We start from the raw sequence: 8,963 nt of genomic DNA, 5'->3' as shown, positions 1-8,963 counted from the left end.
ACCTCCCCTCCACCCATCCTTCTCACAGCCCACACGCAATTTCATTGGGTATTACTTGTGTCCTTGATCAGAACCTATTTCCATTTTGTTGATATTTGCACTAGGGTGTTCATATCCTACCATATCCCCAACCATATCCCTTGGATCCATGTATTCAAGCAGTGGGTTTTTTTCTGTGTTTTTACTCCCACAGTGTTTCCTCTGAATGTGGATAGTGGTTTTCCTCGTAGATTCCTCCAAGTTGTTCAGGGTTTCTGCATTGCCACTAATGGAGAAGTCCATTATATTTCATTATACCACAGTGTATCAGTATCCTTATACAATGTTCTCCTGCTTCTGCTCCTCTCATTCTGCATCACTTTCTAAAGGTTGTTCCAGTCCCCATGGAATTCCTCCACTTTTTTATTCCTTTGAGTGCAATAGTATTCCATCACATATACCACAATTTGTTCAGCCATTCCCCAATTGAAGGCATCCCCTCATTTTCCAATTTTTTGCCACCACAAAGTGCCCAGCTATGAATATTTTTGTACATGTCTTTTTCCTTATTATCTCTTTGGGGTACAAACCCAGCAGTGTTATGGTTGGAAGAAAGGGCAGACAGTCTTTCAGTGCCCATTAGGCATAGTTATTGGCAGAGATTTTAGAATTATCATCATATGCAGATTCTGTGGTGATTAATTCAGAAATCATCATTTAAGTAGTAAAGGAACTAATTAAAGTAATAGTTACAACAAGAAAAACAACAACAATAGCATTTTCCAAGTACCTGCTATATCTTGGGGACTGTATTATATATTTTTCTAATCATAGCATTTTATCTCAAAATTTGTGCAAATGGTTTTTTAACTGTTGTACATTATAGGAAAAAGAGATAGTGTCTATAATATATCAATAATCACACAATTTGTGAGTTTTTAAGGCCAGATGTGAATGGAGATTTTCTTGATTACAACCATAGCACCCTACCGACAGGGTCACCAAGCTGCCTTAGAATATGTCACAATATAAAATAAAATCATAAAATACTTTTTTAGGGTTATATGATTTATTTTCTCTTCCTCCCCTCTTCCTCTTCCACATCTGACAAGCAATTCCACTGATTTATACATGACTTATTACTTGACACCTATATCAATAGTATTCATTTTTTAACAGAGCAATCTTTTAAAACCCAAACCCCCAGTCATATAACCATGTAAACAAGTGATAAATCATATGTTTTTTTCTTCTGTGTTTCTACTACCACAGTTCTATCTCTTCATGTTGATAGCATTCTTTCTCATAAGTCCCTCAGAATTGCACTGGATCATTGCATTGCTGCTAGCAGAAAAGTCTATTATGTTCAATTGTGCCAAAGTGTATCTGTTTCTGGGTACAAAATTCTCCTGGTTTTGTTCCTTTCACTCTGAATAAATTACTGGAGGTCATTCCAGTCCACATGGAATTCCTCCAGTTCATTATTCCTTTTAGCACAATATCAACTTCACCTTATTGAAACCCTTATTTTTTTTCTCTTTCTTATTTACCTTTTTATGATTCTCTTGAATTTTATATTTGGGTATCAATTTTTCTGTTTAATTGTAATCTTTTCTTTGTGAATGTTTTGGAATCTTTTATTTCATTAACCCTGGAAGTATATAGTCAATTTTGTTAGGTAGGTGATTCATGGTTGTAGACCCAGTTCTCTTGCCTTCTGGAATATCATATTCTAAGCTTTGAGGTCTTTCAGTGGGGAGGTTGCCAGATCTTGTGTAATCCTGACTGGGGCTCTTTGTTATCTAAAATGTTTCCTTATGTCTGGTTGTAGTATTTTCTCCTTGGCGTGGAAGCTCTTGAACTCAGACATAAGATTCTTGGAAGTTGTCATTTGAGAATTTAATGTAGAATCTGTGGATTCTTTCACCATCTATTTTGCTTCCTTGTTCATGAATATCAGTGCAATTTTTTGTAGATAATTTCTTGTAATATGATGTATAGACTTTTTGTCATTCTTTTCATGTAGTCTAATTTCTTTCCTCCACCTATTCCCCTCATAAGTTTTTTAATGAGAAATTGAATGTTTTTGTCTTCTTTTATTCTTTTGATTTTGTCTTCTCATTTCCTGATGTCTCATGAAATCATTAGCTTCAACTTCCCCAATTCTAATCTTGAAATACCAATTTTCATGCATGATTTTTCATTCTCATTTTTGATTTATATTATTCTGCTTTTCATGGTACTCTTTTCATCTTTAGACTTCTTTGCCTGTTCATTCAGCAGATCAATTCGTTTTTTTTTATTGGACTCATTGCATTATTTGATTTCAGTGTCTCTCTTTATATTTGATCAATTTTGCCTTTTATGTGCTTATTTCCTTCTTGCATTATTTTCATTTCCCCCATTATCCTTTCCATTTTTCTTCTGTCTTACTTTTTTCTTGAACTCCTTATGAGTTCCTCCATAGCTTGTGATCAGATTCCATTTTTTTTTTGAGATTTTGAATTTTTTCTTGTTTCTCAACCTCTCTTTTGGATTATCTTCCCCTAAAGTATGGTCTAACTAGGGTGGAACAATTTTAAAGTTCCCAAGACATTCCTGATTTTGTTAAACTAAGTATCTTCATTTTTACAATCAGGAAATAGCTAAATCCAATCTTCACAAAGCCCAGTATTATTGAGCTCTGACCCTCAGGTCCAGGGCCTGGGATTGCAAGGGGTAGGTCTTCATTGTTTTTCTTTTAGTGTATTCCCCTTAGCAGTATATTGCCCCGAAGCTGTTTTCTCTGGCCCTGCTGCTGTTACTAAAACTGCTACTACTGCCACTAATGAGGCTTCAGAATGAAGCAAGTGCTCTAGAGTTTTATACCCCACCCCAAAGCCTGGGATTTCCAGGGGGTAGGTCTGTGATGTATTGTTACTTTTTTGTTTTTGTTGTTTATCCTATAGTAAGGTTTTCAGTGTTTTGCCTAGAGGCTATCTTCCCTGCTGCTGATGCTACCACATTTGTGCTACCTCCTTGGCTGCCACTATCACTGTCAGTCCAGTGATATTAAGCTTCAAATCTCACTACCAGGGCCTGACACCTCTAGGGGTAGGTCTATAGTGCTTTTGCTTTAGTGTTTCCCACCTTATAGAATTTGGGAAGTTGCCTGGGTCCTGACTCTGTGTCAGGTACAGTAGGTAGTGTGGGGAAGTGGTGTTGGTCAGCCAACCCTTTTCCTTGTGTGGTTTTGTCCCATATAACATGGAAATCCCTTTACTCTGCCTACCCTTCAAATTGTATTTAGAGGGACACCCACTTTGCTCATCCTGCTTTATCTTCTGTCCTTTACAGAAAAGACAAAAAAGAGGATGGTACCAAGAAGAACTCTAAGGAAAACTTATAATATCATAAATTATTCCATGTAAAGAAGGGCAAGGCAGGGGAGGAATACTTTCAATAGATGGGGAGGAAGAAAGTGTTAATAGGTAATATGTAAGCATTCCTCTCAGTGGAATCAGATCTGAGATGGAAGAACAGACAGAGTTATTGAGTTTTTTTTTTTAAACCCTTACCTTCCATCTTGGAGTCAACACTGTGTATTGGATCTAAGGCAGAAGAGTGGTAAGGCCTAGGCAATGGGGGTCAAGTGACTTGCCCAGGGTCACACAGCTGGGAAGTGTCTGAGGCCAGAATTGAACCTAAGACCTTCCTGTCTCTAGGCCTGGATCTCAATCCACTGAGCAACCCTGCTGTCACCCCACCCCCTTGTTTTTGAAACTCTTACCTTCAGAATCTTACCTTACAGGAAAGTTGAAAGGGAATAACAAAGGGGAGGTTTGAAGTTGGTTAGGAAAGGGAGGAAAAGTTTTGGGTGGAGGTCAATGAATAGATCTTAAAGAGAAATAGGAGGGGAATAAGAATGGATGGGGTGTGAAGGAAAGTAAAATAAGAGTGGATAGAAAGGGGACTGATTAAAAGTAAAACACTGGTATAAAAAATAGGGAAAGATAGGGTAGGACTAAAAGAGGAAATAAAAATGATGGGTATTATACGTGTTGTAATCATATCTCTGAATGATGAATGGGATGAACTCACCCACAAAATGGAAGCATATAGCACAGTCGATTAAAAACCAACATTTTTCCATATGTTTTCTATAAGAAAGTCACATGAGTCGTGTAGACACACACAGTGTAAAGATAAAAAGTTGAAACAGAATTCATTTGACATATACTGAGAAAAAGAATTTAGGAGTTACAATCATGATCTCTGACAAAGCCAAAGTAAAAAGTAATTGTATCATGATAAAAGGCAGTATGGACAATGAAGAAATATTATTACTCAAAATGGTTGCAGCTAATGGCAAAGCATCCAGAATTTTAACCTTGAAACTCTTGGGTTTTATGGAGGAAATAGATAGTAAAACTATACTAGTGGGAGACCTCAACTTTCTTCTAACAGATCTAGATAAATATAACCAAAAATTAAATAAGAAAGAAGTAAGAAACGTGAACTAAATCTTAGAATGATTTGAGTTAATAGATATCTGGAGAAAAGTAAATAGGGATGCAAAAGAATATACCTTCTTTTTAGCAGTGTGGGAGAAAAATCTCCTATCCCTCATATGAAGATTCAATTTTAATGTTATCAGTAGTCTTGAGATAATTATAATTTTAATTCTAAGACAGCCAACATGAGTCATGATTGTAGGAGGCTTTTGTGAATATTCTAGTATAAGTATTAAGTTTTTCATTATGGAACAAGTGCCAGCCCCCCAACCCCCTTCAATGTTGCTCTATCAGGCACCATAACTTGTGATCTATTATGTATCAGGATGCCTGCCCTTTAGTTCAAAACCTGGTACCACTCATTACCACCCTCTCTTAGCCCAGGCATCACTGCTTTCCCCCTTTCCATCAAGTTATTTTTAAGTCATGATTAAAAGATTTCTTTCACCAAATAAGGGGTGCTTCCTAGTTGTCCTAACCTATGGACAAATAAGGAATAATTCCTACCTGACTTAACCAATGCTTATTTGCTTCTGGGTATCTCTATTTTTGAGGGCTATGACTATTTTATAGCATTTTTGTAGTGGTATAAAAGAGGTCTAATTCTTTGAGGTATAAAGGAAAGTCTCTCACAGTTTTTAGGGATATATAACCAGGGTCCAGCTTTGTTGTGGGATAAACCCTCCCATAATAAATCTCTTTCTTTATAGCTTGCATATTTTGCTTATTATTTGCATACCTGTGGTTAGAAAAAAATATGCTACAGTATCACATGGAACATTCACAAAGACTGACCATGTAGTTGGGAAAAAAAAATTTAAAAATGCAGAAAAGCAGAAAGAATGAATGCAACTTTTTCAGATCATAACGTGAAAAAATTATAATTAGTAAGTGGCAAAGTAAAAATTAATTGGAAATTAAATAATCTCATGCTCCAAAATGGGGGGCTTAAAGAACAAATTTTTGAAACAATTACTGATTTCATTGAAGAGAATAACAGTGAGGAAATGACATATCACAATTTTTGGGATACTGTAAAAGCAATAGAAAGGGGACAATTTATATCTCTGAATGCCTATATCAAGAAAATGAAGAGGGAGGAGATCAATGAATTTAGCTTGCAACTTAAACAATTAGAAAAAGAATAAATTAAAATCCCTCAGAGAAAGAACAAATTGGACATCCTAAAAATCAAAGGTGAAATTGATAGAATTGAAAGTAATAGAACTTTTCAAGTAATAAGTAAGACTAGGAACTGGTATTTAGGAAATACAAAATTAAATAGATAATGTATTATTTAATCCAATTAATAAAAAATAGAAGGGAACCAAATTAACAATATTATGAATATAAAGGGTGATCTCAAATATTAATGAAAAGGAAATTTAGGGAATTATTAAGAACTATTTTGCCCAATTATGAGGAAATAAATATGGCAACCTTGATGAAATAGATGATTATTTATAAAAAATATAAATTGCCCAGATTAACAGAAGTAGCCATAGAACACTTAAATAATCCCATCTCAGACAAAGAAATTGAACAAGACTTCAAGGAACTCCCTAAGTAAAAATCACCAGGGCCATATCGATTCACATGTGAATTTTATTAAACATTTAACAATCAACTAATCCAAATACTCTATAAACTATTTGACAAAATAGACAAAGAAGAAGTCTTTCCAAATTCTATTTATGAAACAAATATGGTCCTCATTCCCAAATCTGGAAGACAAAAAACAGGAAAAGAAAACCATAGAACAATCCCCTTAATGAACATAGATGCAAAATCTTAAATAAAATATTAGTAAAAAGACTACAGCAAATTATCAAAATGATTATTCACTATGACCAGGAAGGATTTTTTACCAGGAATGCAAGGATAGTTTAATTTTAGGAAAACCAATTTGACAGAGGCTGACACTAAAGGAAGAGTGCCAGTCTGAATCTTTCTCCCCATCCAGGGAGGGGCCCTAAGAGGCTGGAATCTTGTGAAGCCAGAAGGTTACTTCTGAAGAGCATTTGGTCTCTCAGTTTTGAGAAGCTGAGGAGAAAGGACTTGTTAAGACTTTCTCCGGAGGGTTACCCACCTTTTTTCTGCTAATGACTGGAAATCCTTACCCCCAACATTTCCCAATTGGAAAGACTACTGAAGAGAAACCTGAGAAAAGACATTTTGAGTCTCTGTCAGACTTTATATCAGCTCCTGTTGCCCTGGGTCTGAACTGTGGCCAGGGGGCCAAACCCAGGGTCAGTCAACCTGACTCTCTCTCAGGGGGCTCAGTCTGCCAAAGCCTGAGTTCCCCTCACACTCGAGGAGGGAGGGGAAAGGGGTTAGAGAGAAAGCAACCCACCTTTTCCCCACTTTCATTTTCCATTCTTTCCCCTGCTAGCCATTCCTTTGAATTACCCTAATTGAATTAATTTACATTAAAGTGATTATCCTTTCCTAAATTTGATTCAAATGTGAGTATAACAGCTTCAGGAGAAGAGAAATCTTCCCAGGACCAAACATTTTAGGCCCTAGTAGTGGAAGGGGACAAGACCCAATCTGTGAGAGCAGCCAATGAGGACAGAAGGCTAAAGGGGGAAATTCTTCAAACCCTCTGTCCTCTCTCTGAGCCAATCTTAAACATCAGCTGTCTCTCCTAGATCCTGTTTCTTTTACCAACTACAAACCTTCTCCATTACACTAACCACACAATTAACCATATCAACAACCAAACTAATAGAAATCACATAATTATCTCAATAGCTGCAGAAAAGTCATTGACAAAATAAACACACATTCCTATTGAAAACACTAGAAGATATAGGAATAAAATGACATTTTCTCATAATTATAATGAGTAATTCTTTAAAATTATCAGGAAGTATCATCTGATATGGGAATCTGTTAGATGCATTCCCAGTAAGATCAGGAGTGAAGCAGGGGTGCTAATTATCACCATTAATATTAAATATTGTATTAGAAATGCTAGCAATAGCAATTAGAGGGGGAAAGGAAATTGAAGAGATCAAACTACAGAATAAAGAAACTAAACTATCACTTTTTGCAGATGACATGATGGTATATATAGATAATCCAAGAAAATCTTCTAAAAATCTAGTAGAAATAATCAATAACTTTAGCCAAGTTGCAGGGTGCTAAATAATTAAATAAACCCACATAAATCATCAGCATTTTTATACATGTCCAACAAAACCAAGCAGCAAGAGTTAGAAAGAGAAAACTCCATTCAATATCACTCTAGATAGTATAATATACTTGGGAATCTCCTTGCCTAGCAAATTTAGGAATTATATGAGCATAACCACAAAACACTCTTCACACAAATAAAACTAGATTTAAACAGTTGGAAAAACATCAATTGTTTAGGGGTCGGATGAGCTAATAAAAATGAAAATCCTTCCTAAAATGATTTACTTATTCAGTGTTATACATATCAAACTACCAAAAAACTTTTTAAATAATTAGAAAAATATTATTACAAATTTCATCTGGAAAATGAAAGATAAAAAAATATCAAGGGATTTAATGAAAAAGAATGTGAAGGATGGAGGCTTAGGGATTATCAGATTTCTAACTATTCTATAAAGCAGTGAACATGAAAACTACATAGTACTGTCTTAGAGATAGCAGGGTGGATAAAAGGAGTAGACTTAGCAAGATAGTGTTCAACAAACCCAAAGATCCCACCTTCTGAGACAAGAGCACACTATTTGTCAAAACTACTGGGAGATTTGAAAAAAAGTAGGGGGAAATTAGGCTTAGATCAACATCTTTCACCCTATAGCAAGATTAACTCATAGTGGAGAAATGACATGAAAATAAAGAGGGAAAATCATAAGTAAATTAAGTGAACATAGAATAGTATACCTGTCACATCTATGGGGAAGGAAGGAATTGAAGACCAACCAGGGGATAGAGAACACTATGAAATGTAAAATGAATATTTTTATTATATTAAATTAAAATTTTCTATACAAACAAAATCAATGCGATTAAAAATAAAAGGGAAACAACAAATTGTGAAATAATTTTTATAATAAAAACCTCTGTGAAAGTTCTCATTTCTCAAAATCATAAGGAGCTAAGTCAATTGTACAGAACATCAAGCTACTCCCTAATGGACAAATTGTCAAGAGACATGGCAGTTTTCAGGTAAAAAAATCAAAACTATCATGAAGCACATGAAAAAGTGTTCTCATCTCTAGGAGATTGGCTAGCATGACAGTAAAGGAAAATAAATTTTTGAGGGGTTGTGGCAAATTCAGGATACCAATGTATTACTGGTAGAGTTGTGAATTAATTCAGACATTCTGAAAGGCAATATGGAATTATACCCAAAGGACTTTAAAAGAATACATACCCTTTGATCCAGCAATACCACTACTAGGTTTATACTCTAAAGAGGTAATAAGGGAAAATATTTGTACTAAAATATTCATAGCTGTACTCTTTTTGGTGGCAAAAAACCTGGAAAATGAA

Source organism: Monodelphis domestica, chromosome 1 (assembly GCF_027887165.1).
Source record: "Monodelphis domestica isolate mMonDom1 chromosome 1, mMonDom1.pri, whole genome shotgun sequence".
In the NCBI taxonomy this organism is placed as follows: domain Eukaryota; kingdom Metazoa; phylum Chordata; class Mammalia; order Didelphimorphia; family Didelphidae; genus Monodelphis; species Monodelphis domestica.
This window is presented reverse-complemented; position numbering follows the sequence as displayed.